Source organism: Halichoerus grypus, chromosome 1 (assembly GCF_964656455.1).
Source record: "Halichoerus grypus chromosome 1, mHalGry1.hap1.1, whole genome shotgun sequence".
NCBI lineage: Eukaryota > Metazoa > Chordata > Mammalia > Carnivora > Phocidae > Halichoerus > Halichoerus grypus.
Genome location: NC_135712.1, coordinates 201,039,564 through 201,052,181, shown reverse-complemented (window position 1 = coordinate 201,052,181; position 12,618 = coordinate 201,039,564).

The window sequence follows — 12,618 nt, the reverse complement described above, 5'->3', positions numbered from 1 at the left end:
TCAGGGCACTATTGAGCCAGAGTGTAATCAGTACAGTCTTAGATGTTTAAAAAAAGTCAAAATGCTAAAAGATGCTGAAGAAAATTTCACACTGACCCTTAAGCTCTCTGTCTGCAGTTGAAATGACACCCAGGACAAAATTTTCTGCTCCATTCCTGCTATCATGACTTCAGTTCATTCATTCACTCATTCATTTATTGAGCATCTATTCTGTACCAGGGAAAATGTATACTAGGCACCAGAAATACAAATGTGAAACAACACTTCAGATGTTCACTCAACCCTCTGCCCATAATGTCTCATCCTCCGGATTCATATCACATACTGCACCACACTAACCATCTTAAAATGCGTATTTCATTGTGTCACTCCTCTAGCCTATTCCTATATAAACCTATCAATCCCTGCAGTTGGTCATTCACTGTCCCCCAAGCGTGCCTAGCACTCTGCTGCTACAATCTGATTGAGCTGGGTCTAAGGAGAGGCCTGAGCATCTGTTATTTGTGTACCATTCCTTGCCTGGGGCTGAGAATTGCTTGTTAACAAGATCAGAGACTTGACCCTTGTCTTTTAGAGAGTCATGGTCCAGCAATGATACAGGAAGGTGGAAGATGTGTTACTCAGCACAGTGTTGACATCAGCATGGGTGGGGCTGACCCTAGACAGGTCCTCCCAGAGGCTGCCCGGGGGAGAGGACACCTAAAATGGTGTCGTGTAGGTAGATGAGAGGAGGAAAGGCATTCAGGCAGGAGACAAGGTGTGGGCTACATAACAACTTCAGGGACCTGGAATGGGTTTGGTATAGCTGGGGCTCATGTGGGGTAGTGGCAGGAAGAGGGGGCGGGGAGGCAGAGGGCCAGATCTCAGAAGGTCTGTTATGCCACACTAGAGAATATGTTTTTTTAAACCATAATGGGGCATGGGAGAGCAGCATGGAAGATCTTAATCTGGGGAATGGGAATATGGATCTAAACTGTAGTATCAAATGAGCAGTCTGGAGGTTTTACAGAGCACATGAGATAAGATGGGGGCTGGGGGCAGGGGAATCAAACTGGAGAAGGCTAGTTGGAGAAGCCACATGGGCGTTCAGTGCAGTGTAATAGAATGAAAGCCGTCAGGACTTGGCCCTGCCACTAGTAACACCATTTCTCAGGGCCTCAGTCTCTTTAGCTATAACACGTGCAGGTTACACCATGTAACCAGAAAGGTCACTCCCTGCTCTACTAGCCCACAATGTGGTGAAATTAAGTCTGAGAGACATTTTTTTTTATTGTGGTAAAATACACATAACATAAAATTTACCACCTTAGCCATTTTTAAGTGCACAGTTCAGTGGCATTAAGCACATTCACGCCGTTGTGCGGTCATCCCCACCATCCATCTCCAGAACTTTTTCATCTTCCCAAACTGAAACTCTCTCCCCATTAGGCACTAAGTCCCCATTCCCTCATCCCCCTGCCCCTGGCACCCACCATTCTACTTTCTGTCTCTATGAATTCGACTACTCTAGGACCCTCATATTAAGCAGATTCATATAGTATTTGTCCTTCCGTGACTGGCTTATTTCATCAGTGTAAAGTCTTCAAGATTCATCCATCTTGTAGAATTTCCTTCCTTATTAAAGCCAAATTATGTTCCACTGTATGTATATACCACATTTGCTCATCCATTCGTCTGTTGATGGACACTTAGGTTGCTTCCATCTTTGTCTATTGTGAATAATACCACTATGAACATGGGTATACAAACGTCGGTTTGGGGCAAGTCCTACTCTCAATTCTTTTGAGTATATATCTAGAAGTGGAATTACTGGATCATATGGTAATTCTATATTTAACTTTTTGAGGAACCACCATGCTGTTTTCCACAGTGGCTGCAGCATTTTACATTCCCATCAGCAATGCACAAGGGTCCCAACTTCTCTACATCTTTATGGACACATACTATTTTCTGGTTCTTTAATAATACCATCTTAATGGATGTAGAGTTCCTACACCTGTACTCTATACCCTCTGTACTTCATTGTGGTTTTGATTTGCATTTCCCTAGTTATTAGTGATGTGGACATCTTTCCAAGTACTTACTACTCATTTTCTATTTTGGAGAAATGTCTATTCAAGTCCTTTGCCTAGTTTTAAATTGGGTTGTTTGATTTTTGTTGTTGAATTGTAGGAGTTCTTCACATATTTTGGATACCAATCTCTTATCAAATATATGACTTACAAATTTTCTCCCATTCAGTGGGTTGTCTTTTTTCGTTCTGTTGATGGTGTCCTTTGATGAACAAAGTTTTTAATTTTGATGAAGTCCAATTTATCTATTTTTTCTTTTGTTGCCTGAGTCTTTGGTGTCAGATCCAAGAAATCACTGCCAAGTCCAATGTCATGAAGTTTTCCCCCTGTTTTCTTCTAAGAGTTTTATAGTTTTAGCTCCTACACTTAGGTCTTTGATCCATTTTGAGTTAACTTTTGTATATGGTGTAAGGTAAATGTCCAGATGTATTCTTTTGTATATGGAGATTCAGTTTTCCCAACACCATGATGAGAATACTGTCCTTTCCTTACTGAATGGTCTTGGTACTCTTGTTGAAAATCATTTGACCATACATGCATATCATACTCTATTCCATTGATCTTTATGTCTGTCTTTATGCCACTACCACTGTTTTGATTATTGTAGCTTTGTAGGAATCTAAAATCAGGGAGAGTAAGACGTCTAATTTTGTTCTCTTTCAAGATTGTTTTTGGCTATTTAGGTTCCTTTGAAATTCCATATGAATTTTAGAATGGATTTTTCTATTTCTGCAAAAAAAAAGTGCTGTTGGGGTTTTGATGGGGATTGCATTGAATCTGTAGATCGTTTTAGTTAGTATTCACATCTTAGCAATATTAAGTCTTCTGATCCATGAACACGGGATGTCTATTTATTTTGTCTTCTTTAATTTCTTTCAGCAGTGTTTTGTAGTTTCAGCGTACAACTATTTTATTCCTTTTGATGCTATTATAAATTAAATTGTTTTCTTAATTTCCTTTTCAGTCTGCTCATTGTTGCTATATAAAAATGCATTGTGTTTTTGTGTATAGATTTTGTATCCTGCAACTTTGCTGGATTCATTTATTAGTTCTAACAGATATTTTTATGGAATCTTTAGGGTTTTCTATATATAAAATCATATCATCTGGGAACAGAGGTAATTTTACTTCTTTCTTTCTGTTTTTGATGCCTTTTGTTTCTTTTTCTTGCCATGACTGTCAGTACTATGTTGAATAAAAGTGATGATATCAGGCACCCTTGTCTTTTCCTAATCTTAGAGAAAAAGCTCTCAGTTTTTCATGGTCTGAAAGAGTTTTTAATCTATTCTTGGGGTTAAAGAACTTCAGAAGTTTGCAAAACAGGAGGCCATTTTATTAACTTAATTAGCAATAATGTGGAAAGATCAGAAAAGAAAGAAAAGAGATGGACAGCATCTGGTGAATATAAAGCATTGAGTGTGCTGCGTATACTTCTAGTTTTCCATAGGTGTTAAATACATCACAAAAGAATGAAATATAAAGCAAGGTACTAGAAGAGGACAAAAGTTGTCTGAGAATATCACTGAATAAAGTGGCTTTGCCTTTACCCCCATGAATGACTTCCCAAGGAGACCCAAGCTTTGATTTTAAACTAAAAGAACAACAACAAAACCTAGGATCTAAAACCAGAAGCCTTGGAAGAATGAAGAAGGACTTCAGGGACTCAGGCTACGTCTATTCTAGAATGGGTCTCCCTCTGGGGTCCTGGCCCCTAAAAAGCTGTGCAAAAAGTACCCTTGCCACATCTGTTGAAAGAAGGAAAGTTGGTCTAAAAATACATGAGAAGGAACTGAAACATTTCAGAGAAGGCAGGGCTCAAGAGCCAGAAACAAAAAGAGGAAGGTAAAATTCTAGTTACAAAAAAAAAGAGGAATGGAAATTAAATTTTCTTACAAAGAAAGTCCAGAAGCTTCCCCCTTTTCCCTGACGACTCCATCAAAAAAGGGGAAAAAATAGTCAATGGGAAACAGCTCTGAGAAAAATAAGTCTCTGCACCATTACAGTTGAGAATTCAGGCAACCTGACCTGAAGAGCCAGGCAATTTCCCAACTACAGGTGTGTTAAGCTGAAAGGGCTTGTCTTGAAAATGTCCAACCCTCCCATCTCAGGGAAAGGGGACTCTGAAGCTCTCCCAGGGTCACAAAGATAACGAGGGTCAGAGACAGGCTGGAAAGTCACTTTTAGACATCTGTCCTGTGTTCTTTTCATCGGACCCCCATATCAATATGATGTATTCATTGCATTGAATTAGCATCATCCCCTGAGCTTTCCTTGGATATACAGGTATATATCCAAAGACGATGGTTCTCAGAGTGGGGTCCCCCACCGCAGCACCAGCAGCACCTGGGAACTTGTCAGAAATGCACATTCTCAGCCCCACCCCAGACCCATGGAATCAGAAACTCTGGGGATGAGGGCTGGTCTTAACAAGCCCGCTGAGGAATTCTTATTCACTAAGGTTTGAGAACCGCTGGCCCAAGAAGTAATACTCCTTTTATCCATTACAATAGCATAAGTAATAATTAGCATGTGTTTCACAATTTACAGAAGAGCTTTTAACCTGCATTCTTTTTTATTTGATGGTGGAGAGTGGTAACCCTCTTAAAATATCTGTGAGAGTAGAGTCAAGTACTGATATACCTATTTTATGACCTCAGAAATGAGGTACAAGGAGGGTAACCAATTCCTGGGATAGCAGATCTAGAGAAGGCAGGGCCCAAACTGCAAATGACTTACATAGTTACCCCCAAGGCACTCCCAGATAAAACTTACCACTTTTCAATTCTAGATAAAACATTATCAACTAGGGCATCCTTTTAGAGCATTCTTAGAAACATATAATGCTGGGTCAATTGTGTCATTGTCCAGAAGAGGAAATAATAATACTAAGATCTCCCATTTTCTGAGGACTTACTGTCAGGTCAGAAGCTGAGTCTCAGAGAAACAAAGTTGCCTGCCCAGGGTCACCGGGTGTGTCTGGAAAAGCCAGAATCAGAATGTAAGCTATCCACCTCCAGAGCCTGCCTGTTCAGAGTCTGCATGGATCATCCTTAGTCATCCATATCATGAAGGGGCAGCACTGGACCCTGTAGTCAATGTTCTCGACTATATATCTAGTGCCCTAGCTGTTACAGAAAACCTCTTTTCTCTAGACCAGTGGTTTTCAAACATTAGTGTTCATCAGAATCACCTGTAAGGTTTGTTTCAACATAGATCAACCCACCCCAAGAGCTTCAGTTCCACAAGCTGGAGTGTGGCCCATGCATTTCAAACATGTTCCCAGATGATGCTGATGCTGCCAGTCTGTGGACCACACTTTGAGTCGTGAGGCTCTAGGCTCTAATTTGAAGATTGATCAGGCTGATATGGCAAATGCATAAGGACTGAAGTTCTGAGTCCAGTATGTTCACTGCCACTCCCAATCAATAACATATACACAATCCCGGCCATTTTCCCTTTAGCTGCTCATCCACATCCATCTCTCCAGTTACCTCGTGCCAGGTAAGTCTTATAATGGCCTCCTAGCTCATCTACCCCATAGGTTTGTTTGGCCTCAATCCATACTGTCCACCTCTATCAGAATTTACCTTGTCAAAACTCCAATTCATTTAAGGCAGGTTTGGGATAACAAATCTCTTCCTCCTCATTGCCTAAAACTCCTGGACTTTTCATTCAAAGTCTTCCATAACTTCCATGAGTCAATTTAACATTTTAGTTTCATCCCCAAGGTCTTCATCACATACTTCATGCTATCACGCTTTCTCTACCCATAACTTTGTTCATGCCATTTACTCTACCTGAAATGTCCTCCCTCACCATCTCCCCAGATTTAAATTCTTTGGAGCTCATTTCAGACACCCTTTCTTTCATGAAAACCCCCATCAGGAGGTTCTCCCTCCTCTGAGCTCTGCAAAACCTGGAGGTCTACATTTGTGGCCATTATCCTATGTTGCCTTATATTAAAATTTCCCCAGCTCACCACATTTTCATCACCTTAAGGACAGCACCTTATCATGACTTATGCATCTTTGGATTTCATTAGCACAGCATCCAAAATACTTTAGGTGCTCAGCTAGTATTTGATGAATGAATGTGTAGATTCTATTTCCAGTCATATTTGCATATATTTCAAGTGAACCATTAATTTCTCCTGATAGAGACCTAAAGAATAAATAATGAAGACCAGTGCAAAGTCATTAACAAACGTAAAGGACGATTTATTGAAAAATTCTACAGGCTGATCATTACATATTGTAATACCCATCCACCTGACTTTAAAGTCAGCTAAATATTGGCCATGTTAATGAGTGAAAGAAGAAAAGACAGTAAAATATAATGAAAAGTGCCCAGCTAGCCCCACATTCCCTTGAGAACCAGATAATAAATAAGACCCTATGATAATACTTTTGAACACTAAAATTCCTGGTTTTCTTGACAGTGAAGCAAGAGCTGAAAGAGAAGTCTGCAGAGCCCTTGCATCTGGCTGCCACAACTTTTGAGAACAATGGTCTTTCTTCTCTTCTGCTTCCCAAATCACAAATTGGCGGCCTCTGACCATATAGAAAAGAGAAGCCATATAAAATCCGTACAAGGAGAAGGATTCTGGGAAATGTAATCTCTTGTTTCTGTTGTACACGCTCCTGTTCAAAAGTCTTTACAATTTTATGTTAGACTTAAACTGAACAAGGCATTATACAGTCCAGTCCCTTCCAACCCCATAAATCTTCACATTATACTTTGTGTTCTGCACTCACTGTCCTTCTTTTAATTCCTTGAAAATGGTGATTTCTGATCCAAATGGCTTAGAAACTTCACTTTACTCTTTGGTTGTATCCTTTCTGCTATAACAATATGGCAGTAGATATATATATATAATATACAGAACATACCTCCAAAAACACAAATCCAGGCTCTAAAACAAGCATCTCTGGGAACCAGAAGTGGAGCACAAAACCAATGTGGTGAATAGAGCTAAACCACAAGCTTGTTGGGCCCAGGTCCGGAAATAGGCAATACCAGCCAGGAGTGTAACTTCTAATAGGTAATAGGTACTAAAAGTGTGTGCTTGAGATAGGGATTGGAGCCCAGGCTGAATCTTAAAATCAAAGGTGGAAGGAGACTCTATAACTCCTGACAAAAGGCTCACAGTCATCACCCAGGCTTTTCTAGGGCTACAGTTGTACAGAGCTGCAGGTTTAAGGAGGCAGGAGGACCAGACGTCACCTGGAATCCAGGCACAAAACCAGGCCACCTGCTGTTATACCCCCAATATCCTCTCAGGGCCAGTGCTTTGAGTCACCACACAAGGCCTGGTTCTGGCCTGAGGGACTAGAGGAAGACGACTACAAAGTAGCTGGACAGGGACAGACAAGCATAATGAGGAAGACCAAATATTCTTTTATTCAAAATGAGATTACAAGTCAAAATCCCACAATTCGTGAAGAAATCAAGTGGTAATAAAGACAGCCAAGGCTTATCGTTAAAGTCAGAGGCTAGGTTCTAGGACTCCTGAGGGATAGAAACACACCCAAATGTCTGACTCTAACACAAACTACTGTATGCCTTCTAAAGACTCTCCTTCCTTAGGAGCTCCATCTTGCTTAGTAACAAAATCCTGGACAATGCAATTACAGCTAAGCAAAAGATGACTTTTCACAGCTTCCCATGTTACTAGGAATCACTAAGTCTGGCCATTGAGAAGTGAACAGAAGCCTTATGTAGAACTTCTGCAAATTCTCCTTAAAAATAAAGGGAGGACTGCCATTTTTTACTTCCTCGTTTGCTCTTTCCTGCTGTTCAAATGTGGGCATGGTGGCTGGGCACACTTTAGGCCACCAAGTGACCTTGAGGATAGAAGGTTTGTGCCAGAATGGGGGAGTTGGGTAGGAAAAGGAGAAGTGATAATAAACCTCAATATTGCTAAGATGGCAGTATTCCCCACACTGAGCTACAGATTCAACTCAGAGATTTCAACCTCTGTGAAATTCCAGCTGATGTTCTTGCAGAAAGTGACACGCTGATCACAAAAATTGACATGGAAATGCCAGGGACCCAGGACAGTCAAAACAATCTTGAAAAGAAAAATGAACAAACTTGGAAGACTTACACTTACTGACTCAAAGTTACAAAGTTTGGGCCAGGCAATGTTTTCTTAAATATGACACTAAAAACACCAAGAACAAAAGAAAAATAGATGAATTTGGACTTTATCAAAATTAAAAGGACTTTTGTGTTGCAAAGGACACTATCAAAAAAGTGAAAAGACAACCCACAGAATGGGAGAAAATACTTGCACATTATGTATCTAATAAGAGACATGTATCCAGGGGTGCCTAGGTGGTGCAGTTGGTTGAGCGTCAGACTCTTGGTTTCGGCTCAGGTCATGATCTCATGGGTCCTGAGATCGAGCCCCATTTTGGGCTCTGTGCTCAGTGTGGAGTCTGCTTCAGATTCTCTCTCCCTTTGCCCCTCCCCTTGCTCTCTCTCTTTCTCTTTCTCAAATAAGTAAATAAATAATAAATCTTAAAAAAGAGAGAGAGAGATGTATCCAGAATACATAAAGAACACCTACAACTACATACTAAAAAGATAAGTAACCCAACTAAAACATGGGCCAAGGATATGAATAGGCATTTCTCCAAAGAAGATACAAAAAAGGCCAATAAACACATGAAAAAATGCACAACATCATTGTTGGGGAAATGCAAATGGAAACCACAATGAGATGCCAACTCATGCTTACCCAGATGGTTATAATCAAAAACACAGATAACAGCTATTGTGGGCAAGGATGTGGAGAAACGGGAACCCTCATACAGGGCTGGTAGGAATGTAAAATGTACAGCAGCAGCTTTGACAGTGTGGAAGTTCCTCAACAAGGGAGCCATAGGGTTACTATATGAACGAGCAATTCAACTTCTAGATATATATCTAAGAAATATAACATAAACGATATAACATACAATGTTATATTAATTGCTATAATATTATATAACGTAGTACAAACAATATGATACACATTATATTTATTATTAGAAGTATTATATTAGCAATGAATAAAAAGCCAAAAAAAAGGGAAACAAACCAAATATTCATCAACAAATGAATGGATAAATAAAATGTGGTATATCTATAAAATATGATTTGACCATAAAAGGAATAAAGTACTGATCCATGCTACAACACGGATGAAGCTTGAAAACATGATACGAAGTAAAAGAAGCCAGTCACGGAAGACCATATATTATATGATTCCATCCATGTGAAGTGTCCAGAATAGACAAATCGACACAGACAGAAATACTGCTAAATACCTAAAGAGTGTTCACTGTTGCATTATTTAAATAGTGAAAAACTGGAATCAATTAATATATTCACAAGCAGGAGTTTTTTTAAATTATGGTTTGTTCATCTGATGGAATATTACATGAAATAATAGTTGTTTCATTTCACCAGATGGAAGCCTTTTGCACTAGGACCATTCCAACCATGGTCTGATTACTGGGCTTCTCTAGTATACATAAAAATTTAAAGTGAACATATTCTTTGATCTAGGACTCCCACTTTTACCAGTTTTCCCAAAAGAGGCATTTATAACTAGTGAGATAAATCTTAAAGTCATAAAGATGCAGATGATACAAGCAGTATAGAAATTCTTTAAACTTTAAAACACACAAAGCAACACTGTGTCTATAGTAAAATGAAATGAATCATGCATGAGAATGATAAATACCCAATTCAGAGTAGTGTTGATACTGAGAAGAGAAAGAGAAAGAAAGAGAAATGGGGACTAGGGGTGAGTATACAAGGTTAACTTCAGTTGTAGCTCTAAATTTTTACTTTTTCAAAATAAAATATGGCAAAATAAGATTTGTTAAAGGTGGGGCGGTAGGTACATGGCCGCTCTCATTTTAAAAATATTTCTGTACATTTGAATATTCCATTTTTTAGAAAAGATTTTATTTATTTATTTGTCAGAGAGAGAGAGAGAGCACAAGCAGGGGGAGCAGCAGGCAGAGGGAGAAGCAGGCTCCCCGCTGAGCAAGGAGCCCAATGCAGGATTCAATCCCAGGACCCTGGGATCATGACCTGACCCAAAGGCAGATGCTTAATCAACTGAGCCACCCAGGAGTCCCTGAATATTCCATTTTAAAAACAAAACTACAGGGGCACCGACGTGGCTCCAGTTAAGCATCTGACTCTTGATTTTGGCTCAAGTCATGAGAGCTGTGAATTGTGCAAGACTGTTGAATCTCAGATCTGTACCTCTGAAACAAATAATGCAATATATGTTATTTAAAAAAAGAAGAAGAAAGAAGAAGATAGCAGGAGGGGAGGAATGAAGGGGGGGAAATCGGAGGGGGAGATGAACCATGAGAGACGATGGACTCTGAAAAACAAACTGAGGGTTCTAGAGGGGAGGGGTGGGAGGATGGGTTAGCCTGGTGATGGGTATTAAAGAGGGCACGTTCTGCATGGAGCACTGGGTGTTATGCACAAACAATGAATCATGGAACACTACTTCTAAAACTAATGATGTAGTGTATGGTGATTAACGTAACAATAAAAAATTTTAAAAAAATAAAAATAAAAACACACATGTAATTTTTTAACTGGCTCTTTTCTGCTTCCTGGTCTTCACCTGCCTGGTGAGGGTATGGCTGGTGAGGTATATGGCCCACCTGGTGAGGTATGGCTCCCTCTGTCTGGATTCTTCATGCAGTGGTTAAGAGCAGGATGTTGAGGGTGTTAAGGAGGGCACATATTGAATGGAGCACTGGGTGTTATACGCAAACAATGAATCATGGAACACTATATCAAAAACTAATAATGTAATATATATGATGACTAACATAACATAATAAAATTTAAAAAATAAATTAAAAAAAGGAGCAGGATGTTGAGGCACACTGCCTGGGCTGGAGCCCAGTGCTAGGTTGACTTAGGAAGATAGTCTCAATCTCATTGCTTCAATTTTTCTTCTGAAAATTGAGTATAATAATAGCATTGAGCTCATAGGGTTGTTACAAGGATTAAATGTGACCCCTATATGGAGAGCACTAGAACAGTGCCTATAAGCACTTAATAAAGATCTACCATTACCACCATCATCATCACTATCGCCATTATTATTAAATCTCTGTCGGTAAACTCCTATTTACCCTCCATATCTTAAAGATCAGTTAAAATATTACTTTTCAAAGAAGTTTACCCTGGCTCTCCATTATAAATTAGATTTCATAGGAACCTGTTTGTTTTTGTCCATACACTTATTAAAATTTGTATTTTATTTTTATGTTTTTATTTACTTAACATCTGCTTACCACATATGGACACAAAATTTCTTGAGATATGTTTGATTCATCTTTTGATGTACATGGTCCAGTCTAGGGTGGACAAGGAATATAGAATGATATAGATTCTGAGTATTTATTTATTGAATGAATGGGTGAACTATTTTATCATTTGAACAGTATGCAGCCCTTAAAATTATGTTTGTAAAGAATTTACAATATGGAAAAAGTTTTGGCTTGCTTAGTGCAAAAATGAAAAGGTACAAAAGTATATATATGATGTGACTATAATGCCATATAAATAACACCAAAAACAAACCTATACATTGGGGGACAACAAGGGAGGTGCACATTCACAATGTTGTGCAACCACCTCGATCTACTTCCAAAACATTTCATCATCCCAAAATAAAACCCTGTACTCACTGGGTTGCTACTGCCCATTCTCCCCTCCCCAGCCCCAGAAACCACCAATTTGCTTTCTGTTTCTATGGATTTACCTATTTACCTATATCTATTCTGGATATTCCTTATAAATAGAGTCATACATATGTGGCTTTTTCTGTCTGGTTTCCTTCCCTTAGCATGATGTCCTTAAGGCTCATCCATATTGTACCATGTATTAATACTTCGTTCCTTTTTATGGATAACTGTATGTATAGATCCATTTGTTTATCCATTCATCTGTTGATGAACATTTGGGTTGTTTCTATCTTTTGGTTATTCCGAACAAGTATTGCTATGAACATTTGTGTAGCAGTATTTGATTATCAGTTTTCAGTTTTGGGGGGATATATATCTAGGACTGGAATTGCAGGATCATGTGATAATTCTATGTTTAATACTTTTTAGGAACTGTACACGGTTTTCCAAATCTGATGTGCCATTATACAGTCCCACCAAGCAACTTAAGAGAGTTCCAACTTCTCCACAGCCTCACCAACACTTGTTACTTCCTTTAAAAAAAAAACCAAAAAACAAAAAACTATACCCATCTTAGTATGTAGGAACCCTTCTATACCTAACGGGTGTCTCATTGTGGTTTTGATTTTCAATTCTCTGCTGACTAATGATGTTGAGCACCTTTTCATGTGCTTACTGGCCATTTGTACATCTTCTCTGGAAAAACATGTCTTTGAGTGTTTTGCCCATTTTTAAATTGGGTCGTTTGCCTTTTTGTTCTTGAGCTATAGGCATTCGTTATACTTTCCAGAAACTAGACGCTTAGCAGATACATGATTTGCAAATATTTC